The sequence below is a fragment of the Schistocerca piceifrons genome, chromosome 1, assembly GCF_021461385.2.
Source record: "Schistocerca piceifrons isolate TAMUIC-IGC-003096 chromosome 1, iqSchPice1.1, whole genome shotgun sequence".
In the NCBI taxonomy this organism is placed as follows: Eukaryota; Metazoa; Arthropoda; class Insecta; order Orthoptera; family Acrididae; genus Schistocerca; species Schistocerca piceifrons.
Window position 1 is genome coordinate 31,777,256 of NC_060138.1, and position 27,509 is coordinate 31,804,764.

General features: G+C 43.4%; 1 protein-coding gene across 2 annotated transcripts in view; it reads right to left on the bottom strand.

Moving 5' to 3' along the window:
- The window catches only part of LOC124787489 (cystathionine beta-synthase), a 167,667-nt gene that overhangs the window by 138,857 nt on the left and 1,301 nt on the right, over window positions 1-27,509 (bottom strand). The gene's annotated exons all lie outside the window — the stretch shown is intronic.

The following is a 27,509-nucleotide window of genomic DNA, read 5'->3' on the forward strand; positions in this document are numbered from 1 at the left end:
AAGTGCCCCTGAAGCCAACAAGTGGAAAACAAGATCGTTTTTAGCAGTCAGTGTCCCACTACTAGAAGAAAAGCTCTCCCAGTTACATTTCGCGCTATAGATGACCAAGATGGTTTCCGGATTTTCACAATTCATATCGCCATCTTCTTCCCCCTTTTGTCGGTCTCTTTCTTCCTTCCCTGTGGCATTCAGTCTTGGATAAATTTGATCCGCCATTCACCGGATCTTCTCGTGATACGTCCAAGCGAGTGCCAATTCCTCGCCTTAAGGGCTCGGTTACACAATACGAGTTGCTGACCTGACGGTGGATAGCTACAAATCGCATTTCACGGCCGCACGAGTGCGAGTTGCTGACGTGAAAGTGGACACCTAAAACACGCGTGTACCCGCATCTTTTCAGTAGCAATATCTGGTGTAATGTCGTCGCAAAATGCACGACTGATCACAGTTCATACCATAATGAAAGCAGTTACGAAAATACTTTGTGCTAGAACACTTCGAACTGAAAGTGTAATGAAAAAAATTAAAAAAAAACGATTTGGGTTAGGAACTAGATACAAAGGAAAAAGGCTACGCATGTAACATTTAAAGAACTACATAATGAAGGTCCGCGAGAATATAAAACAGTAATGATAGTGACACCTACACAAGAGGAAACGCTCTTAAATTTAATTGCTCTAAAAATTCCACGTGAAGGTACACACATAAGCGATGCAAGAGTGAAGTTGGAAAGAAAACTATTATACCTTTCTTCTGGGATATCGTATAGATTACTGTCGATTTATCAGAATTTCAAAGGCATCCGCAATCAAAATAATATCAGAAGTGTGTGATGCTATAAATGAAAGCCTGAACAATTTTATCAAAGCAAGTAATTTTCATTATTTATAATCAAATCCATAACTCGTTTGTTAATTTTTTTGTGTACATTACAAATGAACCTTGCATAGTTATACAATACTTCACAGCTTAGTTTATTACATTAGAGAACGTCGTTGCTGCATGAAGTACATCACTAGCGAGTATTGATTGCGAAAATTGTTCCAATTGTGCAGAGTGTACGTACACTAAACGTTCATCAGGCTGATAATAAGCTGGCCTTGTTGGTGTAGAGGTTAGTGACCTCCGAGTAGCATGCAAGCTGCTGACGGTGGCATGGTGGGGGAGACGAGAGGCTATTAAAACCAAAATATGTTTTAGTTACTCGGATGCGAGGTACTGATCGGCTCGCATTTGACAATCACTCGTATGAGTAGCTGCACTGCACTGAATGAGTAGGCCAGCTCGGATGCTGGCTCGCACTGTGTAACCACGCCTCCCATCTGCATATACATCTACATGGATAGTCTGCAAAACACGCTTAAGTGCCTGGAAGAGCGTTCATCGAACCACAAGCCATCGTCGACAGCATTCCTCACAACAGACTGCTTTTTAAAATCCGCGTCCACTACTGCCCGGCTACCGACCTATTTGCCTTCAGAGATACGTCAGTAACGCGTCTCTATTAGGTACAGTTATTAACGCCACCAGTTATCGATCATGGGGAGTGTGATGCGTCAGACGCTACGGCTGATGTCCCGTTTAGTGACGATTTCATCATTTGTTGTTCGCTTCATAGCTGTAGCGTAACGTTCGCGCCTCGTTTCAAAATATCTAAGTAATGTTGTCACCAGTGGAACAACACAGAGCTTTGCCAGGAAAGGATGTGGTCTGCTGTGGCCTTCGTCCAACCTGGAACTCACTTAGCGGTTACGGAGGAACGTAAGTAATGATTAATGCAGAACTCAAACAATAGAGCAACTCGTCGCTTTTTGCACAAGTTGATATAAGAGATATGACTCTCCACTGTGAGATCTTTGTTTGTATTCAAATCTTGCGTAGGTAGGTCGGTATGGTAAGCGACAACAGTTCAATATCCCACTGCTGTTCATCGTGGCTCAGTTCAAAGCAGGACTCATCACAGAACACAATTATACTCCAGTGAAACGAGGATAATGGAATGTAGTCGAATTAAGTCAGGTGATGCTGAGGAAATTAGATTAGGAAAAGACACACTTAAAGTAGTGAAGGAGTTTTGCTATTTGGGGAGCAAAATAACTGATGATGGTCGAAGTAGAGAATGTAGACTGGCAATGGCAAGGAAAGCGTTTTTGAAGAAGAGAAATTTGTTAACACAGAGTATACATTTAAGTGTCAGGAAATCGTTTGTGAAAGTATTTGTATGGAGTGTAGCCATGTATGGAAGTGAAGCATGGACGATAAATAGTTTAGACAAGAAGAGAATAGAAGCTTTCGAAATGTGGTGCTACAGAAGAATGCTGAAGATTAGATGGGTAGATCACATAAATAATGAGGAGGTATTGAATGGAATTGGGGAGAAGAGGAGTTTGTGGCACAACTTGACTAGAAGAAGGGATCGGTTGGTAGGACATGTTCTGAGGCATCAAGGGATCACCAATTTAGTACTGGAAGGCAGCGTGGAGGATAAAAATCGTAGAGGGAGACCAAGAGACGAATACACTAAGCAGATTCAGAAGGATGTAGGCTGCAGTAGGTACTGGGAGATGAAGAAGCTTGCAAAGGATAGAGTAGCACGGAGAGCTGCATCAAACCAGTCTCAGGACTGAAGACCACAACAACAACAAATGAGATTCCGGGCAGAAGAAGTGTTTGCAGACGCCCCCGAAAGCGGTGGGATACCAATCTAATTGTCGCCGCCGTACCGTACGACAACCAGTACGGATGGTTTGTGGTGACAACTGTTTTCGCAGTAAGACCTCTTCGCTTGTCATCTGCAGCCCCCTTACAGCACAGCGGCGCGTCGATGATATTCTACTGCCCATTATGATGCCTTTCATCACATGCTTCCCTGGAATTACATTTCAGCAAGATAACGCCCGCCTGCGCGCGAGGAGTCTACTGCTCGTCTTCACGCTTGCCGAACCCTATCTTGGCGAGTAAGGTCGCCGGATCTCTGCCCAACTGAGAACGTTTGGAACATTATAGGCAGGGACCTCCAACCAGCTCGGGATTTTGAAGATCTAACGCGCCACTTGGACGAATCTGGCACGATATCCCTCAGGAGGACACACAACAACTCTCTTAATCAACGCCAAACCGAGCAACTGCTTGTATAAGGGACAGAGGTAACTCTTGAACAAATCATCCTATTTATCTGAAAAATCATTTGTTTGTCCGTACATGTGGATCACGTCTACCGATTTCCGTGCCATTCGGATATTTCCTTCGTGGTACGGTTTTTTTTTTCTTTTTATGTTTTAGAGTGTATCTGCATACAGAAACAAAAGGAACAACCCAGCCATAGCAGAGAGGATATCAAAACACGATAACCTGAAGACGACCGTATGCCGTCTAGGAAACTAATCTCGCCCATTAGTAGTCAACAACGGTCATCAGTACGCTCTCCCCAAATAAACTGAACGAGCGAGGTGGTGCAGTGGTAAGAGACTCGAGTCGCATTTGAGAGAACTGTGGTTCAGATCCAGTATAAGGTATCTAGATTTACGTTCTTCTACGTTTCCATAAATCACTCCAGGCAAAATCCTTTGGTAAGAACGTAAGCAATTTCCTACCCCAATCGGAGCTTGCAGCATGTTTTTGATGACCTCATAGTCGACGGGACGTGAAACCCGAATTCTTCTTCCTTCTTAAAACATTTTACGAGCAAGAGGATAAACACTCTTGAAATGAAGTTGCTTTGACCTTTCGAGGAAACGCGTAGTCGTTAACAATAGGCAGTTCACTTGACGACTTGGCGTCGTCTGTGCTGCTGCCTCATAAGCTAACACATTTACTTGTTTTACTCTTTGTAGGTAACAGGTTCATTGTCACAAATTCTGAAATACTTTTATTTTCCTCCTGTAGGTCTGAGCATGGCTTTAAAGCCGAACCGGATTATCTGTTCAAATAAAATAAAATGACAGCAAGGCTATGAACTCAATGATTTATTTAAATAGACGTTATGCTCTAAGTTTACCTATTAACAGTACGTATGAAGTCAACACTGCATAATCTCAGTTTGCTCTGTGTTATGCCAGAAACAGGCTAGCAGATGTTGATCAAGCAGGATTTTGAAAGCAGGGCGTAAATCATTTACAGCACTTTGAGTAGCAGCATTGCTGAGGAGGAGACATAATGAAGCAGTTGGGAACCTGGTAAGACGAGGCAGCTGTTTGCATTAGGCCAATTTTGTACACGTGCATGTATGACAGCTCTGAATCTTCATGGATATTTTTTACTTCCTCCTGTGCTTCCATATTTTTTTCTAAACATGGACCGTCATTCACGGTAATACTTTATTGGCGGTTCCCAGCTCTAACTACGCCTTCACTAGTTTGTGAAACAGGCTTAAAAACCGTTTCAAAGTCGTTGTTGTCATGCACCTCAAATGTATAAATGCGAAACCGATATCGATCGCAAAATTCTTCACAACTTTTGTAGGTGAAGCGGTGCGAACTGACGTCATAATTATGCAAACCTAGGAAAAAGTACGACATTACACACAGCCACCATATTTTGCAATCAATGCCTACATAGTTCAGTGCTTTCGGCCTCTTCTGTTCTTGTCGACTCAGCGCAAGACAAGGAAATCCACTAAAGATGCTCTCCAAGTGTCTATAGTACAACAGCTGGTTTTTGTTACTCAACACATTACATAACTGCATGTTTATCTGTTCTTCCAGCAACAAGTTATTCTTGTATCATGTATAGATGACACACTACTGGAGTGTTAATATCGACCTAGCATCACAAAATTACTCTCTTACGAGACTTATTAAAACAAAATTTGAAAATTTAGCATCATAAAAATTTCGTTGGCTGCAGATGCGAGGAAAGAGCCTTCGGTCGGTAAGACTCTGTTTTTCTGACTGCCGTTATTCAGACTTCCAGTTTACTTGGTAACTCAAAACGCGAGGGCACTCGATGCACAAAAGCCACTTCGAGTAATATGATGATCGAAATAGTTTTTGTCGCCGCACTTTGGCCGACAAGCTGAAGTGCAGTAGCGGGTTACAGCCTTTTATCACCGTTCGCCTGTGCGCTAGCTTCTAGTATCTTACAGAACCAGCTGTCAATGATGAGAAACGTGTCAAACGGAAGCGCGAAATTCGATATTCTTAAGGCAGTATTTTGAACGTGGTTTGTGGCAGCACCGACTTTCAGTCTTTCGTTCCCTTAAATTCGACATGCTAGGACAGCAACACGACCATAATGTAGCAGATCTTCTGTTCTCTCAGCCGCCGGCCGAAGTGGCCGTGCGATTAAAGGCGCTGCAGTCTGGAACCGCAAGACCGCTACGGTCGCAGGTTCGAATGCTGCCTCGGACATGGATGTTTGTGATGTCCTTAGGTTAGTTCGGTTTAACTAGTTCTAAGTTCTAGGGGACTAATGACCTCAGCAGTTGAGTCCCATAGTGCTCAGAGCCATTTGAACCATTTTTTTTCTCTCAGCCATAAATTGTTCGTTCCATTCAACCATATAAAATATCGGCTCCAGCCAATTTTATAAACACATGGGGCACCATGTTCCACAAGTGTCTCTTCCGGGAACCGGCATAGTATACCCAAATTACGACCAAAACCCATTAACAAACGGGGGTTTTTTTTTATACTGTCGGTATACTTTCTGAATAGAGGTTTAATGAAAGTTAAAAAACTGGCGGTCTTACGCATGGTGGCCTTCAATCGTCAAACACGTGCCTTATACACACATCAAAAAAAGTTTTGCATCACCCCGGTTCCCAGAACTCCTAAAGGTAGACGTTGACTGTGGATGTTATATCACAGACACAGTCCTTTTGGCTGTTCAGAGATGTAACTAAACCCGCCCAGAGATGTAAACAACCATGCATGAGCAGCGCCTATTAGACGGAGGGGGTCCGGTAGCCGATCAGTTGCAGTCATTCCACCAGGAAGGAGGTACACGGCTCGTGTTGTCTGTAGTCCAACCACGCCTAGACGAGCATTACCGCGGTTCGATTGCGTCCGCATTGTTATTTGGTGCCAGCAAGGGTTCTCGACAGGCGTCTCGGAGTGAACAAAGCGATGTTGTTCGGACATGGAGGAGATACAGAGAGACAGGAACTGTCTATGACATGCCTCGCTACCTACGGAGGAATCCTGACAGCAACGCCACCATGTTGAATAACGCGTTTCGTGCAGCCACAGGACGTCGTGTTTACAACTCAAACTGTGCACAGTAGACTGCATGATGCAGCCTGAACGCTTCAGACACACTGTCCAGCGAGTGCAGCAAGGTGGAGGTTCCTTGCTGTTTTGGGGTGGCATTATGTGGGGCCGACGTACACCGCTGTTGGTCGTGGAAGGCGCCTTAATGGCTGTACGATACGTGGATGCCATCCTCCGACCGAAAGTGCAAACATATCGTCAGCATATTGGCGAGGCATTCGTCTTCATGGACTACAATTCGCGCCCCCATCGTGCACATCTTGTGAATGATTTCCTCCAGGATAACGACATCGCTCGACTAGAGTGGCGAGCATGTTCTCAAGACAGGAACCCAATCGAACATGCCTGGGATGGATTGAAAAGGGCTGTTTATGGACAACGTGACCTACCAACCACTCTGAGGGATCCACGCCGAATCGCCGTTGGACCAATAGTACCTTGATGAACTTGTGGATGATATGCCATGACGAATACAGGGATGATCAATGCAAGAGGACATGCTATCGGGTATCAAACGTACCGGTGTGTACAGCAAAGTCTCGCTGTAATGTGGTAAAACATGCGATGTGCGGCTTTCGTGAGCAATAAAAACGGCGGAAATGATGTTTATGTTGATCTCTATTCCAGTTTTCTGTACAGGTTCCGGAAGTCTCGGAACCGAGGTGATGCAAAACTTTTTTTGATGTGTGTAGCTCCACATCTATATACTGTATACAGGGTGATTCACGAAGATACGCAAATATTTTTATATGTTATTCTACAAGTATAACTAAAGAAAAAAGTTCATATAAACATAGGTCCGCACATGTTTTGCTACGGAGTTATGGCTAATAACAGACTCTGCCTGAAATTTAGCAACTTCGCTAATATGAAGCCATCGCAAAACTGTAAGAGGTTAAAGCAAAGCACGATTTCAACTTATTTTGTTGTTATTGGTCTGGCGAATCTATTAAAACATGTCCAAGACGTGTATCTGCAGTAGTTTTCCAGAATATCCAGAGAGGCAAGGATTATTATACAAGTAAATTTGTTTACTTTCCATTAAGAATGTAGAAACGTTTATGTCATTGTATGCAACCGTTAGTGAGTTGTTTCAGTAGTTTCCTAACCTTGAAAACATATACCTTCGTGAATCACCCTGTGTACAGGGGTTGGACAAGAGGATATGAGTATCTGATAAACGCATGCTTGAGCAGAAATTCAGGTGCTAGCCAAGCTTGCAGATTACGTTGTTGCATTTGGCCACGAACGGCGCCTGCGCAGTGTCCTCGTGTGTGTTGCAAGCGCCAGTCGTGGCCAGAACAGAGTCCTGTGTAGCTGGGAGTACATCACGGAAAGGCGGAGCTAGGCGAGTGTGAACGTGGGCAAATTGGTCGAGCTCGCGTGCTGGGTGCTTCACTAAACAAGGGAGCCGGAGTGTTTAGCGTTTGAAGAGGCACCGTATTTAAGATTATACCGCACACAGGGAATGCGGGTAAAACTTGTCCACTGCGTCACAGTGCAGACGAAAGTGTGTGTTGAGTGATCGTGACAGACAGTCATTGAAAAGGATGGTGACCATAAATAAGATCACGTTAGCTGCAAAAGTCACTGCACAACTGAACGTCGCCTTCACAATCGCTGTCAGCTCCCAAACAACGCGAAGGGAGCTCCACAAGGGGGAACTGTAGGGCGAGATGCAGTTCCAACACCACTCAGCACTGATGCACAGGGGCAATGGAAGAAAGTTATTTGGTCGGACGAGTCTGCTTTCACACTATCTTGTGGCCGGTGTCACGTCCCAAGAGTGAAACATGGCAGAGGTCGTCGATGATTTGGCCAGCCATATCATGTTATTTCATGGGCGCCATGGTTACTCCGTAAGGAGACATTACTGCCAAGGATAAAGCGACCACTTTTTGTTGATCAGGTCCGTCCCCAGTGTGTTTCAAGACGACAGGGCCCTTGTTCCGAGGATGGAATGTCGCAAATGCTTTTCTGATGTACTTTGGAGAGAAGGGTGGGTGATCCTTACCGACCTCCATCACCGTTTCCTGAACTTGACACTCTTTGCCAGAAAGAGTCATACAAGATTCTCTTGAAAACCATACATGCCTTGTATTTATCCTGTCTTGAACCCCACGGCTTTGCTACACGGTATTACACACAGTAATGTGCTGTGTTTATGGTCTTCCCACATTCGCGTCCACCCCCTATAGCCACTCCGCGAGCCACTGTACAGAACAGTGCGACATTATCGATTTTCTCTCCTACTCCCGTATCGAACGAGGAAAAAATGGCTGTCCGTACGCCCCCGTACTCGCCCTAATCTCCCTTATCTCATGATCCCCACGCTAGATATTGGGTGGTGGCCTCAGAATGGTGCCCAAACTCCCTTTCGAATTCAGGTTGTCTAAATCTATCCAACAGGTTTGCACAAGCACTGCGTCATCTTTCTTTAAAGCATTACTGTTTGATTCTTCATTTGTGTGGCCATATTGCCCGTAGTTACTTTTTTTTATTGAAGGTGTAAAAAACTCTTTTCCTTCCTCACCCCTCATTTTCTATCACTACATCTCGCCTGTTTTATTTCCTCCAGCAGACTCTCAATCCCACTACTTTGCATCCGAAAATTGTCACGATTGCCACCTTCAGGTGCTGATAAAACCTTTACATAAACAGCAACTTGCAGCTGAGTGACAATCATCCAGTTCCTCTATAACAAATTAAAATAGTACATAAGAGTATTACAACATTAACTTGGAGTCAAAACGCACATACTCACTTACAAGCATTTACAGCATAGTATTAGGTGGATATAAAATCATTCACATCGGATAATAAAACCATGAATTTGTCACTGAAAATAGTATGACATACGCAGTGATGCGACGCAGTATGAACAAATCATAACATAAAAACATTACCTATTGTCACATCGTAATATAAATTACATCGTCAATACGTGAACTATGCTAGGCAGTCCACTCTTTCAAGTTACATCAGCTATCGGCTTTCGATGGATGCATAGCAGAGGCGACTGCACGGCAGATCACTGTTTACTGGTAGAACCAAAGTAAGTCATAGAGATGTTCCTTCATATATCGATGGTGACTAGTGACTTACGAGTATACAAGCCGCGTGTCGTATGATATGACAACCAAATGCGCTAGTCGTAACAGATAGTCTGCATATTGCATCTAAGAGCAACATACGCGTGTTACGTACCTAGCTGCGGTGACGGAAATAAATGCATAAAAGTAACACCTTACATACCCACAAAGACGCCAATGTGAAGCACACTACATTTAGTAAACTTACGTTAGCTGTTCACTTCATACAACATCGTTTTAATTCCGCTTTGGCTGAATATACACTGGCGGGAAAAAAACTCGCAACACCAAGAAGGAGCTGTGCAACATAAACGACAGTTGGTAGTCGTGTTTCTACAATTGCAAGATGATGTCTATTCAAACTGGCGCCAGTCGCATAGAGTGGCGCCAGCAGCGCCACCACGACGATGCAACTCAGGTTTGCTTCAAATACGCGCTGTAACGGTCGTGAGCGCTACTTACCTTCGACAGAGGACGTGGTGAGTTGATGGTAGTCAACCATACCTTTAAGGCGACAAAGACGCCATTATCGATATTTCAGTGACTTTGAACGAGGTTCTGTAATAGGATTACGAGGAGATTGATATTCCTTCTGCGATACCGCAGAAAAACTTGGCAAAAATGTAGCCCCTGTACACGATTGCTGGTAGCGGTGGTGATGACAACGTACCACCACAACAAGTCTGCGTTCCGGACGGGCACGTGGCACTACCGAGATGAAAGACCGTCGTGTTTGGCGTATGGTTCTGGCGCATCGTACTGCATCTGCAGCAGCAATATGGCCACCAGCTGTCACCACAGTGACACAACAAACTCTTACTAATCGGTTACTTTAAGGTCAGCTCAGAGCCAGATGCCATGTAGGTGTATTCCAGTGACCCCAAACCACCGCCGTTTTCGACTTCCGTGATGTCCAGCGGGAACTCACTGGAGGCCAGGGTGGAGGTCTACGACTACGTCTACGTGGTTACTCTGCCATTCACAATAAAGTGCGTGGCAGAGGGTTCAGTGAACCACCTTCAAGCTGTCTCTCTGCTGTTCCACTCTCGAACGGCGCGCGGGAAAAACGAGCACTTACATTTTTCTGTGCGATCCCTGAGCTCTCTTATTTTATCGTGGTGATCATTTCTCCCTATGTAGGTAGGTGCCAACAGAATGTTTTCGCTACCGGAGGAGAAAACTGGTGATTGATATTTCATGAGAAGATCCCGTCGCAACGAAAAACGCTTTTGCTTTAAAGATTGCCATTCCAATTCATATATCATGTCTGTGACACTATCTCCCCTATTTCGCGGTAACACAAAACGAGCTGCACCTTCTCCGAAGTTTTTCGATGTCATCCGTCAGTCCCACCTGATGCGGATCGCACACCGCACAGCAATACTCTAGAATGGGCGGACAAGCGTGGTGTAAGTAGTCTCTTTAGTAGACCTGCTGCACCTTCTAAGTGTTCTGCCACTGAATAGCAGTCTTTGGTTTGCTCTGCCCACAATATTATCTATATGATCGTTCCAATTTAGTTTATTAGTAATATTAATCCCTAAGTGTTTAGTTCAATTTACAGCCGTCAGATTTGTTTGGCTTATCGCGTAATCGAAATTTAGCGGATTTCTTTTAGTACTCATGTGAATAACTTCATAATTTTCTTTATTCAGGGTCAACTGCCACTTCTCACACCATACACATATCTAATCTAAATCATTTTGCAATTCGTGTTCGTCATCTGGTGATTTTACAAAACGGTAAATGACAGCATCATCTACAAACAATCTAAGAGGGCTACTCAGATTGTCTCCTATGTCGTTAATATAGATCAGGAACAATAGAGGACCTATAACACTAGCTTGGGGGACGCCGGATATTACTTCTGTTTTACTTGATGACTTTCCGTCTATTACTACGAACTGCGGCCTTTCTGACAGGAAATCACGAATCCAGTGGCACAACTGAGGCCATACTGCGTAGGCACGCAGTTTGGTTAGAAGATGCTTGTGAGGAACGGTGTCGAAAACCTTCTGGCAATCTAAAAATATGGAATCAATTTGACATCATCTGTCGGTAGCCACTCTTTACTTGATGAGTATAAAAACCTAGTTGTGTTTCACAAGAACGATATTTTCTGAATCCGTGCTATCTGTGAATAAATCGTTCCAGGTAATTCATAATCTTCGAACACAGTATATGTTCGAAAGTCCTATTGCAAATCGACGTTAGTAATATGGGCCTGTAATTCAGCGGATTACTCCTATTTCCCTTTTTGGGTATTGGTGTGACTTGAGCAATTTCCAGTCTTTAGGTACGGATATTTCTATGAGCGAGCGGTTGTATATAATTGCTAAATATGGAGCTATTGTATCAGCATACTTTGATAGGAATCTGACTGGTATACAATCTGGACCAGAGGCCTTGCTTTAATTAAGTGATTTAAGCTGCTTTGCTACACCGAGTATATCTCATCTTGTCAGAGGTTCTTGATTGGAATTCAGGAATATTTACTTCGTCTTCTTCGTTGAAGGAATTTCGGAAAACCGTGTTTAATAACTGTGCTTTAGTGGCACTGTCATCAGTGACTTCACCGTTGTTATCGCGCAGTGATTGTATTGCCACTGGTGTGCTCTATGTATGACCAGAATCTCTTTGGGTTTTCTGCCAGATTCCGAGTTTCGTTGTGGAAATTATTAAAAAAATCTCGCATTGAAGCAAGCGCTATATTTCGAACTTCTGCAAAACTTTGCCAATCTTGGGGATTTTATGTTCTTTTAAATTTGGTATGCTTTTTTCGTTGCTTCTGCAACAGCGATCTGACCCGTTTTGGGTACCATGGGGAGCAGTACCATCACTTATTAATTTATGTGACATATATCTCTCAATTGCCGTCGGTACTACTTCGTTGAAATAATTCCATATTTTTATAGGGTTACATGATCAGACCGAAAGGAGTGGAGGCTGTCTCTTAAAAAGGCGTTAAGAACACTTTTATCAGCTTTTTTAAATAGATGTACTTTTCGTTTCTTTTTGATGGTTGTGGGTGTTCGGTATTGAGCCTAGCAGCAACTGCCTTGTGGTAGGTAATCCCTGTATCCGTCTATTTGTCCAGGATTATTTGTTGACAAGAGGTCAGGTATGCTTTCGCAACCATTTATGCTACGAGTAGGTTCATGAACTAATTGTTCAAAATAATTTTCTGAGAAAGCATTCAGTACAATTTCGGAAGACGTTTTACGCTTGCCGCCGGCGTTTAACGTACACTTTTTCTGTTGTGTTTTCTGATGGAAGCTGGTTCTGCCTCAGAACCAGTGATGGCCGTGTATTGGGTAGGAGAAGGCAAGTTGAGGGAACGCAGCCAACGTGTCTACGTGCTAGACACACTGGGCCTCCTGTACATTTGGAATTATAGTTCGGCGTGCGATTTCGAATGACTGCAGGAGCGCTCTTGTTGTTATTCCACGCCCTCTGACTGCAAATCTGTACGTCAATCTAGTCCTTCGACCTCTTGTGCTGCCATTCGTGACCAGCACCCCAAGGGGTGTTTTCGAACAGGATAACCAGGTGTTAAATTCTAAGACATTTCCAGGGGCAGATTTGGACTCTGACCACAATCTATTAGTTATGACCAGTAGATTAAAACTGAAGAAACTGCAAAAAGGTGGGAATTTAAGGAGATGGGACCTGGATAAACTGAAAGAACCAGAGGTTGTACAGAGTTTCAGGGAGAGCATAAGGGAACAATTAACAGGAATGGGGGAAAGAAATACAGTAGAAGAAGAATGGGTAGCTTTGAGGGATGAAATAGTGAAGGCAGCAGAGGATCAAGTAGGTAAAAAGACAAGGACTAGTAGAAATCCTTGGGTAACAAGAAATATTGAATTTAATTGATGAAAGGAGAAAATATAAAAATGCAGTAAATGGAGCAGGCAAAAAGGAATACAAACGTCTCAAAAATGAGGTCGACAGGAAGTGCAAAATGGCTAAGCAGGGATGGCTAGAGGACAAATGTAAGGAGGTAGAGGCTTATCTCACTAGGGGTAAGATAGATACTGCCTACAGGAAAATTAGAGAGACCTTTGGAGAAAAGAGAACCACTTGTATGAATATCAAGAGCTCATATGGAAACCCAGTTCTAAGCAAAGAAGGGAAAGCGGAAAGGTGGAAGGAGTATATAGAGGGTCTATACAAGGGCGATATACTTGAGGACAATATTATGGAAATGGAAGAGGATACATGTGAAGATGAAATGGGAGATATGATACTGCGTGAAGAGTTTGACAGAGCACTGAAAGACCTGAGTCGAAACAAGGCCCCCGGAGTAGACAACATTCCATTGGAACTACTGACGGCCTTGGGAGAGCCAGTCCTGACAAAACTCTACCATCTGGTGAGCAAGATGTATGAAACAGGCGAAATACCCTCAGACTTCAAGAAGAATATAATAATTCCAATCCCAAAGAAAGCAGGTGTTGACAGATGTGAAAATTACCGAACAATCAGTTTAATAAGCCACAGCTGCAAAATACTAACACAAATTCTTTACAGACGAATGGAAAAACTAGTAGAAGCCGACCTCGGGGAAGATCAGTTTGGATTCCGTAGAAATACTGGAACACGTGAGGCAATACTGACCTTACGACTTATCTTAGAAGAAAGGTTAAGGAAAGGCAAACCTACGTTTCTAGCATTTGTAGACTTAGAGAAAGCTTTTGACACTGTTGACTGGAATACTCTCTTTCAAATTCTAAAGGTGGCAGGGGTAAAATACAGGGAGCGAAAGGCTATTTACAATTTGTACAGAAACCAGTTGGCAGTTATAAGAGTCGAGGGGTATGAAAGGGAAGCAGTGGTTGGGAAGGGAGTAAGACAGTGTTGTAGCCTCTCCCCGATGCTATTCAATCTGTATATTGAGCAAGCAGTAAAGGAAACAAAAGAAAAATTCGGAGTAGGCATTAAAATCCATGGAGAAGAAATAAAAACTTTGAGGTTCGCCGATGACATTGTAATTCTGTCAGAGACAGCAAAGGACTTGGAAGAGCAGTTGAACGGAATGGATGGTGTCTTGACGGGAGGATATAAGACGAACGTCAACAAAAGCAAAACGAGGATAATGTAATGGAATGTAGTAGAATTAAGTCGGGTGATGTTGAGGGTATTAGGAAATTAGACACTTGAAGTAGTAAAGGAGTTTTGCTATTTGGGGAGCAAAATAACTGATGATGGTCGAAGTAGAGAGGATATAAAATGTAGACTGGCAATGGCAAGGAAAGCGTTTCTGAAGAAGAGAAATTTGTTAACATCGAGTATAGATTTAAGTGTCAGGAAGTCGTTTCTGAAAGGATTTGTTTGGAGTGTAGCCATGTATGCAAGTGAAACATGGACGATAAGTAGTTTGGACAAGAAGAGAATAGAAGCTTTCGAAATGTGGTGCTACAGAAGAATGCTGAAGATTAGATGGGTAGACCACATAACTAATGAGGAAGTACTGAATAGGATTGGGGAGAAGAGAAGTTTGTGGCACAACTTGACCAGAAGAAGGGATCGGTTGGTTGGACATGTTCTGAGGCATCAGGGGATCATCAATTTAGTATTGGAGGGCAGCGTGGAGGGTAAAAATCGTAGGGGAAGACCAAGAGATGAATACACTAAGCAGATTCAGAAGGATGTAGGTTGCATTATGTAGTGGGAGATGAAGAAGCTTGCACAGGATAGAGTAGCATGGAGAGCTGCATCAAACCAGTCTCAGGACTGAAGACCACAACAACAACAATGCTGGCTCAGATACCACTGTTGTAACCCAACGTGCTGTACATTGTACAGTGTCGACATGTCGCCTCGGCCTGGTCGATCACCAGATCTGTCTTAAATCGAGCACCTATGGGACATAACTGGACGATAGTTCCGGCGTTATCCACAAACAGCATTAACCGTCCCTGTATTGACCGACCAAGTGCAACAGTCATGGAACCCTATCCTATAAACAGACATCCGGCACCTGCAACGTAGTGCATGAATGTTTGCATGCGTGCATTCAACATTTTGACGGCCACACCGGTTATTAACGTACCAGCAGCTCACATTTGCAATGGATTATCTCGGGCTTACGTTAACCTGTGATCTTGCAACATTACTTAAACATGTAACCTAGATAAATCCATTCCCGAAATGTCATTACTCTACATTAATTATTTTTTGGTGTTGTGATTTTTTCCGTCAGTGTATCACAGTATAACACGTCTGATTTCATAGACAATAACTTCGATTAACATCTCGCGTTAAAAACCTAAAGCGACAGTTGCGTCAAATGTATGACGAATAAAATTTTATGCAGTGTCCTCTACTGTATAAAATTTTAACTCCTCATACAAGAGACGCAACTGCCGCTTTAGTGTGTTATATGAGATGTTAATCGAAGTTATTGTCTATGAAATCGAACGTGTTGCATACGTTATACTGTAATATATACAGAAAATTCGCTTACGAAAACATTTTATGTATCTGTACGGCCTGCGCCTTAAAAGTCAGTGTACGAGTAAAGCAGTGCACATGTGGAATGTGGCTGTAGATTGTTTCGCATTAGCGTCTATGTGTCTATGTAAATTCTTACTTTTTTGCATTTATTTCTCTCACCGCAACTACGATTGTAACACACGTAAGTGGCTAGTAGTAGCAACATACTATCTGTTATGACGGTCTCATTTATTTTGTCGTTGCTTACGACACACATGTTGTATAATCGTAAGATACTAGTCACTATCGAAGTATGAAAACCTCTATGACATCTACCAGTAAACAGCGACCAGCTGTGTAATCGGCTGTGTGGTACGCACTCGTTCATAGCGTTAACGCCGATTGCTGAAGTAACCTGAAAGAGCGCACTGCCTAGCGCAGTTTATAAAGGGTGTTTCGTAAGAGAGTGTAAATATGTAACAGGACAGAGAGAATGCTACTCTGAACAATTTGAGGTAGGAAACCCGGGGTCGGAGATATGGAAGTAAACTTGTCTAACGTAACGGTTTTCCAGCTTTTTATAACTAATATAGGTACAAGTTTACACGTACTGTGCTGTTTATTTACATATATGTTCATTATTTCCTGCAAGGAAACAAGGAGGACGAGCCTGAATACTAGGAAGTCATGATGAAGGTTTTTTCCTTTTACTTTACTTGCCCATAAGGTGGCTCTGTTGTCTCGTTGGTTTGGTTGTTTGGGGAAGGAGACCAGACAGCGTGGTCATCGGTCTCATCGGATTAGGGAAGGAAGTCGGCCGTGCCCTTTCAGAGGAACCATCCCGGCATTTGCCTGGAGTGATTTAGGGAAATCACGGAAAACCTAAATCAGGATGGCCGGACGCGGGATTGAACCGTCGTCCTCCCGAATGTTGTCTCGTTTTACATTGTCCCATGACAGAACGTGCTATGACTCAACGACAGACCCTCTCATTACTCGGTGCTATTCACAGACGTATAGTACAATGCGGTGGAGCGGTACCGGTACAGTTTTCGCAGAACTCACGGACATGCACCTTGTGCATGGGGAAGTACGTTGCAATGTTCTCGCTGCTGAAAAAAGGGAACGATTTCTTAACAGGCATCATCCGTCTCTACCAGTGCACAATCCCCTGCCCTGGCGTACGGGACTACAAGTCCCACCGCCACACCTTCACCTGCCAATGTTAGGCAAAATTCTTCTGCCTGACTCATGTAGCACTATCACCGTCAGAGGGTGGTACGGGACTACAAGTCCCACCGCCACACCTCCAAAGTGAATTGCAGTGACGGAGTCACTGCCCTGTGGAAATTTACTGCCTCACCAACACAGTTAGACCGCAATAGACCGGTGATGCTGTATTGTAACATATCACCCCGGACTACAAGTCCCTCTTCACAGAAAAAAAAAGCCTACCAGTGTTTATTTCTCTCGACCGACAATTGCGAGGGACTGGTTCACTGGTTGCTAGATTTGTTGCTGTCTGTGATGTGATTCGAAAGACACGACGAACATTTGTCAGAATCTTGTTCGCCGATGTCACTTTTGCACTGAGGTTGATGGCCGCCAGTTTCAACACATGTTGTAGGATACGGAACTTCCTGGCAGATCAAAACTGTGTGCCAGACCGAGACTCGACCTCGGGACCTTTGCCTTTCGCGGGCAAGTGCTCTACCATCTGAGCCACCCAAGCACGACTCACGCCCCATCCTCACAGCTTTAGTTCCGCCACTACCTCGTCTCCTACCTTCCAAACTTTATAGAAGCTGTAGGATTGCAAATGGTACGTTCATTGTATCAATGGTAGAATTTGCAGTTAGTAACGAATGTAATGAAAAAGTACGCAGGTTCCCTACCTCAAACTGTTCAGTGCAGCATCCTCTATGTCCTGTTAAATTTTTGCACTCTGTTACGGAAACACCCTGTATACTGACGATGAAATTTATATTACGATGTAACAACAATGGCTTTATTAGCCGATGTCTATTATTTTATATTCAAAAATGGCCCTCAGCACTATGGGACTTAACATCTGAAGTCATCAGTCCCCTAGAACTTAGAACTACTTAAACCTAACTAACCTAAGGACATCACACACATCCATGCGCGATGCAGGATTCGAACCTGCGACCGTAGCAGTCGCGCGGTTCCGGACTGAAGCGCCCAGAACCGCTGTGCCATAGCGGCCGGCTATTTTATATTCGCCTCATATGATGCTGTAAATGCTTTTAAGTGAGTACGTGACATTTTGTTAAGTGTGTGTTGTCGTTACCATTTACGTGAGTTAACAGATTTGTGACGGTTTAATCTTGTAGTGCTAATTGTGTGTTATTTCAGTTTGGTTTACAGGAACCTGATGGTCAGCCGAGCGAAACTGGTTGTTTAAATACAGTTCTTATCAGCAGCACATTGCTGTAAGCATGATATTTTTCAAATACCCACGAGCCGTGGGGTATCATCTGCTGAAAATATACTCTGCATTCACTATACAATCATCTACCCGCCCCTGCCCTGTCAAACCATCCCCCCAGCACCGTCATCTAATCGCTAAACCTTCAACTCCATGGCAACACCATAATTTCTCTTGCACATTATATAAATACATAATAACACAATTAAATGACATTACACTAGCGGTAAAATTCGTAACAGTACATAAAAACACTTGAGGCATATGTTGTCAGAAAGATACAAGATTCACGTCGCGAAATGCATCGTCTGGCAAAGCAATATGGGATTAGACCAGAATCAACAGCTGCAGAAGGAGGAATAACTCGTAATCGCGAAAGCAGACGGCGTTTCCGGATGTGAGCGCCGGCCGGGGTGGCCAAGCGGTTCTAGGCGCTACAGACTGGAACCGCGTGACCGCTACGGTCGCAGGTTCGAATCCTGCCTCGGGCATGGATGTGTGTGATGTCCTTAGGTTAGTTAGGTTTAAGTAGTTCTTAGTTCTAGGGGACTGATGACCTCAGAAGTGAAGTCCCATAGTGCTCAGAGCCATTTGAACCATTTGATGTGAGCGAAAACCAGGCACGACGTGTTGTTAAGTACAATGAACATCTTTTAAACGAACTGTTTTTCGATCTAGAAAGGAAGCCAATTTGTGAATATATCACATTGTTGACCACTGATCATGTTTTATTTCGATAAAACGAAAGGTGCCTTTCGACAAAAACACGCACTTTCTTGTCGTTACAAAGACAGAATAAAAAAACCTTAAATAATTCCCATTTAAATTCCCTTAGCGTTCGATGTGGGCTATACCGCACTGCTACGACCCTAGCAGAGCGACCCTGAATCCATACGATGCCTACATCCCTGAATCGAAACAATGCGTATTTGTATACCTTCTTGATAACGACTGCGAACACTGGAAAAATATTTTAGAGCTGTAATTCACTAGCATTTCGTACGCTTTTTTTTTACAGTTGCACTGGACTTCCCCAGAATCCTTCCTGAAAAAATAAGTCTTCCATTCGTCTTGCTTAATACTTTTCATTTATTTATTTCATTGTATCAGAAACGCACTATAACTTACAGGTTATCATAAATATTAACAAAAATACTTCAAACAGATTGGTCCTAACATTAATATAAATATTCGTAACAGATTCGTCCTATAAGCTTTATCATTTCTACTAATAATTAATGGCATCGAATAATTATATGCTACACAAATATATAGGGTGAACCAGAACTCCAACGGTGAACTTTAAAAAAAAAAAATGGTTCAAATGGCTCTGAGCACTATGGGACTCAACTGCTGAGGTCATTAGTCCCCTAGAACTTAGAACTAGTTAAACCTAACTAACCTAAGGACATCACAAACATCCATGCCCGATGCAGGATTCGAACCTGCGACCGTAGCGGTCTTGCGGTTCCAGACTGCAGCGCCTTTAACCGCACGGCTGGTGAACTTTCAAAGGTGGTAGTATGGACCAAAATAAAAAAAAACAAGATGTTTAGCAAACATGGGCTCTAAAGTGCTTACTTTAAGAGCAATGAGCATTCGTTCGCCTTATTGTGAAACACATCTTTTCCACTGAAGAAGTGCTCACAGCTCTGAAGGTATGCATATTTGAGCCCATGCTTACTGGACATTTTTTCCTTGTTTTGATCCATACTAATTTCCCCCAAAATATAGAAAGCAAAGAGCTTGCAATAGAAAAGATGCGCCAGACAGTTGCGAAGATGTACAAGTGCTCATAAGTTTTAATGCACGCTTTTTAGAGTCCTTGGTTACTCGTCTCGAAACTTTTCGGACGTGGCTGATGTGCTGCATCTTCCCACAGTCGCACTGTCATGATGTTTTGACGTGAATTATATGGAGATGATGTCGTTAGTAGTCGTGGTTGAAATCCAGTCTGATAACGGACATTACTAAATGGCTCTTGTTCCCTTTGCCAGCGGGTCAGCGTTTCATCGCACTTTTTGGCGCACCAATGTACCTTCGGCATGTTTGAATGGATTTGCTTGTAGCATGTGACGCGTGCAGATCTTCCGTCTTCCACGCCACGTTCCATTCACTTCTAGCCTTGAATCTGGCTAAAGCAATTATATCTCCAACCGGAACGCTTCTCTTGTATTCCATTCCCTTCTGCGTTCTTTGCTAGTTGGTCAGCCTTATCATTCCCACAATGCCAACACGTCCCACAGTCCGTACAAATGTGTCGTTTCTTCTTAGTTCTGAGAGAGCAGCAGCCATTTGGTGTGGCAGATAGCAGCTCTCTTTGTCTTTACGAGCTGATGTTACTGTTCGTAACGCGCAGAGCGAATCCGTTATTATTACGATATGCTCAGCTTGGATTGTTCCGGGTGATCAAAAAGTCAGTATAAATTTGAAAACTGAATAAATCATGGAACAATGTAGATAGAGAGGTACAAATTGACACACATGCTTGGAATGGCATGGGGTTTTATTAGAAGCAAAAAAATACAAAAGGTCAAAAAATGTCCGACAGATGGCGCTTCATCTGATAAGAATACGAATAATTAGCACAACAAAGTAATACAAATCAAAGATGATGTTCTTTACAGGAAATGCTCAATATGTCCACCATCATTCCTCAACAATAACTGTAGTCAAGGAGTAATGTTGTGAACAGCACTGTAAAGCATGTCCGGAGTTATGGTGAGGCATTGGCGTCGGATGTTTTCTTTCAGCATCCCTAGAGATGTCGGTCGATCACAATTCACTTGGGACTTCAGGTAACCCCAAAGCCAATAATCGCACGGACTGAGGTCTGGGGACCTGGGAGGCCAAGCATGACGGAAGTGGCGGCTTAGCACACGATCATCACCAAACGACGCGCGCAAGAAATCTTTCACGCGTCTAGCAATATAGGGTGGAGCGCCATCCTGCATAAACATCGTACGTTCCAGCAGGTGTTTATCAGCCGGGCTGGGGATGATGCGCTTCTGTAACGTATAGACGTACCTCTTACCCGTCACGGTAGCAGTTACAAAACCAGAATCACACATTTCGTCGAAGAAAAAAGGCCCTTTAAAGATAGATGTGGTAAATCCAACCTATACCGGTACTTTCTCGTCGTGCAATGGAGTTTCCACGACAATTCTAGGATTTTCGGTAGCCTAAAGTCTGCAGTTGTTGGCGATGACAGACTCTCGGAGCGAGAAATGAGCTTCGTCGGTCCACAACACGTTACTCAACCAATCGTCATCTTCCGCCATCTTTTGAAACGCCAACACCGCAAATGCCCTCCGCTTCACTAAATCGCCAGGTAACAGTTCGTGATGCCGATGGATTTTGTACGGATAGCATCGGAGGATACGCGTAAGTGCCAACCAAACAGTAGTGTATGGAATGTCGGTGCGACGTGCGACTGCACGAGCGCTGACTTCCCTGTGCATAGACGAACCCGCTACAGTCTCCACTTCTTCCAGAACTGTCTCAGCAGCATTACGCCTTGTGCTCGGTCGGCCACTACGGGGTCTACCGTCTAAACAAACAACCCGTGGCTTCGAACTTCGAAATCATTCTCGCCACAGCTGCATTTGTCAACGGACCTTTACCCGTTCGAGTCCCCTTCCTATGGCGATAGGATCGTAACGCTGAACTAGCACATTCCCCATTCTGATAATACAGCTTCACTAAAAGCGCCTTTTCAGGTAACGTCAAACGTCAACATGGTGCGACTGCTGGCGCATCTGATTCTCTGTCTCATTACAGCTCCTTTCATACACAATTGTCATGCGCAGTCACTGACGTTTTGCTGTCCAACGCCATCTGTCGGACATTTTGTGAACTTTGTTTTTTTTTTTTGTTCTAATAAAACCTCAAGTCATTCCAAGCATGTGTGTCAATTTGTACCTCTCTATCTACATTATTCCGTGATTTATTCCGTTTTCAAATTTATACTGATTTTTTGATCACCTGGTATTCCCGTGGAGTCTATTACGTACCAGACATCCGCAGGACTGTCAGCTGTTATTTATTTATTCCAATGGACGTTAACTTTCCTGCAGTTAATTTTTTTGTTTTATTTTCATGTTCCCTTTATTTTGACCTACGTACAATCGAATGCGACACATAAAAACTCACCTGTATGTACCTATTCGGCGTGGTACCTGAAGATGGTGCAATATTGTCTTGAAATCGATTGTATTTTACTTCAGAAATACCAAAGTAAAACAGAAAATACCTCTGCGGGGGAACTGGCGCTCACTGGAATAAATAGTGTATCTTAGTTCTCTTTCAGTGGCTAATTAGTTACGCTGTGTAAAATATCGCGACTTTCTGTAGAACGAAAATGGTCCGCTCTTTTCATTTTTAGTACGTACATAGGAACAGAGAACAGACTCATCATATATGGACTCACTGGCGCGCACACGCCCCCCCCCCCCCCCCGACATACACACACATAGCCCTTGGCCATTGTTGGGACTCTAAATAGACACAAGTGTCTACACTTCCCAATAGATATGCAGCCACAGTTATTGGAAGCCATCCAACTGGACTTACGCAGTCCGTGTGGTAGCAACCACAAGCGTTAAGCAGGTGGTGCGGCAAGGGCTCCCGGGAGCTGGGGGTTCCTTCCGCCAAAAATAAAGTAAAAATCTTCTTAAGGAGAATTAAAAGTGGAAAGGAAGAGTAGAAAAAAAGGAAATACGACAAACGTCGATCATTCTTCATGTTGTCGATTTAACTAAATACCTGGGGTTTGCAGTTACGAGCGACTTAAATTGCAACGATAACATAGATAATGTTGTGGGGAAGGCGAACCAAAGACTGCGTTTTATTCGCAGAACACTTAGAAGATGTAACAGGTCTACTAAAGAGACTGCCTACACTATACACTTGTCCGTCCTCTGCTAGAGTATTGCTGCGCAGTATGGGATCTTTACCAGATGGTACTGACGGAGGACATCACAGAAAAAAGGACAGTACTTTATGTATCATCGGGAAACAGGGGAGAAATTGCTAAGGATACAACACACGAACTGGTGTGGCAAACATTAAAAAAAGACCCTTTTTGATGCAGTGAGATCTTTTCACAAAATTTCAATCACCATATTTCTCTTCCGAATGCGGAAATATTTTGTTGACTCCCACCTATAAAGGGCAAAATGGCCATAGTAATAAAATAAGAGAAATCAGAGCTCGCAGGGAAAGATTTAAATGTTCGATTTTTCCCACGCCTGATTGGAGAATGGAACGGCCGAGAATCTGAAATTGGTTTTGTGAACCCTCTGTTAAACACTTGGATCTGAATTGCAGACCAGTGGTGTAGATGTAGATTAGATTACTGTACGCAATAATGCACAAAAGAGTACTGCGCCACTGTGTACAAGAAAAACGTTTTAACTGAAGAGAAACGTACAATTAAGAAAACGAGTATTTTAATACACAGTGGACTAAACTACACATAACCCATCTAAGGGAAAAGAAAGATCATCTTGCAAACTTCACTCAGCCCAACCGCGTTCCTCAACAGTAAATAGTCTTGAATTAAATCTAACTTCCAATTTAACAAGAATACCGGATAAACCCGAAATCCACGGTTAAAATTTCCGTGCCTATTCAGGTATATTTTCTGATTATTTTGGTGCAAGGGACCCATGGTCTCCGGTGTCTCGTTGCTGGGTAATAGAGCAACGAGTTACTCAGTTTGTTTTCTCATTTATCTTAGTTTCCGTGAAAATACCTTTCACAGTAGTCAAAAAGCGTGCATATGTAGTCACAAAAACGTACATCACAAGACACACAGTAATGCAATATTCCTCACATGCACAGCTTCATAGTAGGGCCTCATTCGCGAGGTGCATATCGGCCAACTCTTCACAAGTAAACACATCCGTTCTGATCCAACTGACACTGCCAGACAGTACTGACAGTGAGTGAAGTCTTGTGGATGATTAGTAAAATGGCCATCACTGATGTCGACAGCAAGTAGTCTGTGTGAATGGAACAAGCTTCCTCCCAAAATGATACATGGCGCATACCGTCCACATTTGAACAACCGTGCACGTATTTTCAGTGCAATACAGACACGTACAGCAATGGCGGCAACAAGTCAAACGACGGACAATAAGTCTATAATGAGCCGCAGGATACCACCGGTCCGTTATACCTAAATACTCAGACAATATCGCGTGGATAAAATTGAAATTTTATCGGTGGAGTTTGAGTTCACCCTGCTGAAATGCAACTGAAGTAATACGGATTGTCGTCGTGGCAAACAACTCGTACACAGATAAAAACATCATCACCAACTGTCCCAGCGTCAGGAAAAGGGATTCCACTAACGTCTCCGATGCTATACCAGATGGTTCACTTCGTGTGTTTATTATTATAGCTGTCAGAGGAAGTGCTCGAAATATTGAGTTGGGCAGTGATACAAGCAGTTGCGCACCGACAACACTGCCCGTTGAATTTCATATGGACGCTATGGGCATCCGTAGTTGTCGGTGTTTCCCTGTAGACCTTTTGCTTCAGTTTTCCGCACAGTTAAAAGTCCTGGGGTGTTACATCTGGCAGTACTTCTGTCACAGAACCGCCACGTTGTAATTACGGCCATCGTACTAAGGTGACTAATGTCTGCCCATTTTGTACAGGTAATTATTAATTAATTTTTGGTAATTATTAGCACAAAATGGACTGCAGGCTCACCAGAGTTAACGCTTCTGGTCTTATACATGGAGGCAAACGAAAACAAGATGTCTTACAAGGAACGACGGACCACTTCAAAATTCAAATGCAGTATAACACTGGTCTGCGAGCAGCTAACAGTACAGACGAAATTCAGTGTGCAGTACTGTCTTCTAAAACCGCATTACGGTATGTACCAGAGCTGAAGATCTACATTTCGAGCTTCGATTACATTTGGTAGACGTTTCTGGGCTCCTTCTCCTGCAACGCTATTACCTTGTTACTATAATTGAGCAAAAATGGCTCTGAGCACTATGGGACTTAACATCTTAGGTCATCAGTCCCCTAGAACTTAGAACTACTTAAACCTAACTAACCTAAGGACATCACAAACATCCATGCCCGAGGCAGGATTCGAACCTGGAGTGACTGGTCCTTGCTGCTTCACCCTGTATGTGTAATGTGCATATCTTCTGCCAGCGATCATTTTTGGCGATATCATGATATGAAATGAAATGTCGTGTGCACAACTCCATCACCGTATCGTCTTCGTTAACCCGAACTGTGTAATCCAATCTTTTTGAAGCCCTATTGTATGTTTAGTCTACCGATCCTTGGCCGGCCGAAGTGGCCGTGCGGTTAAAGGCGCTGCAGTCTGGAACCGCAAGACCGCTACGGTCGCAGGTTCGAATCCTGCCTCGGGCATGGATGTTTGTGATGTCCTTAGGTTAGTTAGGTTTAACTAGGTCTAAGTTCTAGGGGACTAATGACCTCAGCAGTTGAGTCCCATAGTGCTCAGAGCCATTTTTTTCTACCGATCCTTGTACGGATAAGATTGTGGCAAGTGTCCCTATATCATGTTTTTCCTTCTTTGAAATTCTCCCATATAATTGTGTCTTAAGTCTGTTCTATACAACAACCTTCAAACCGTAATTCGCTCGCAGCTTTAGTCCCTGAAGTATGCGCTTTGCATCGCAAGACGAATGATTTATTTCTTTTATCTAGTTTTCCCACCGTCCACGATTTGCTGAATTAGCAAGTACCAGTACGCTCCAAACGCAAACTTTCAGAAACGCTTTCGTCATTGTCAAATTAATCAACAGCACACGAAAGCACAAATACGAACATCGTCTAGCACGCTGCCAAGCACGCTGCAATCTGCGCCAATTGAGAACAGATGTTTTTGCGCAGCTCGATGCCAAGAGGTGATTGGCAGCTGTCGCCGAAAGTGGCGCCGCCAACAGAGAAGACTGTTTCGCAATATGAAGGTCGCGCTACCAAATGCCACGAAGGTCGCCCGCCAGAAATGACAACGTGGTCCGAGCCAAAGAGACCATCGTTCACCAGTGCCATCGTCATCTTCAGTGTTTGTGCTTCGTGTCAACGGTTTGTCGTGTGGATTGTCATCGAGTGTGAACGGCTTCATGTTTTTTTTTATGTTCGTGTGCCTCCTGTTTTTTCCCGCCGTTTTTCCAAGTCATGTATCTTCTCCGTTTATATCATTGTGCTATCTTTGGCTGAAGAGCGGCGGATTGTGCTGCTGCCAGCCTACCTGTTCTCCGGGTTTTAAAATCACAATAAAGAAAAAAAAGAGCCAAAGAGACACTTAGCTTATTTTCGTTAATCAGGACGCGTGATTGGCGTTGTTTATTTTCGCTTAAGGTCTGCATCACGAACAGATAACTGTTTCGATATTTTTTGTTTCTCCTCAGATAGAAAAACATCAACAGCTCTTCATAAGTTTCTTTTGGTTTCTATGAAGCAGACATCATCACATCGCCCGACAGTGTGGTTTCCTCATCCAATCTTTTCCCCGGAGCTACATCACTTGAAGGGCTTGTGTTGACAATTATTAAATCTGGACGTTCGAGACGACAAACGAAACAGTAACACACGTTTCGTTGAATCGGTGGAATTAGAGAGTACTGCCACAGAAGACGTACTTACCGGCCATGAGTTAATTTTCGTTTTCTATCTCTTGCTCGGCCTCCCTTACGCTCTCCATTGAGCTTTACTCACAACATAAAATGAAGTGAGACACAAATTTTGGAATCTTTAATACAAAACACCATTCCCCTCCTTAATCTGTAGTTGTATTGAGTCACTAACTAGGCTTGCTTCAGTAGCCACAGAACCCTGCACACATTTAAGAAACTACCATTCCTGGAGCTACTTGCTTTAAATGACATTGCAGCTATCGGTACTAGATCCTTTAAATGACATTGAAGCTATCGGTAACTGATGCTTTAAATGACATGAATTAAATGCGGAAAACAGTTGTTTAATGTGAACGACGTTCCCGGAGGGCTTTCAAAGTTGTCAATGGCAGCTGTGTTTTTCATGTTATCCGTACAGAAACACACTATCTGCATTGTCTTTGGTAACAGCGCTATTATTCGAAATTACCACTTTGATACGGCAAACGAAATAGGGCATTTATGTTTAAATAGGTCGTTTCCACCCTCGTTTTTTTTTTTTTTAACGTAAGGCGACACCATCCCAAGAATCTTTCACCACAAGGAGAAATAAAGAAGCAAAAACTTACGTAAGCTTCAACAAATGTGCATCTTGTGAGCAGCCGTCTATGAAGATGAACCTGTCGGTTCGACACTGGTTACGGCA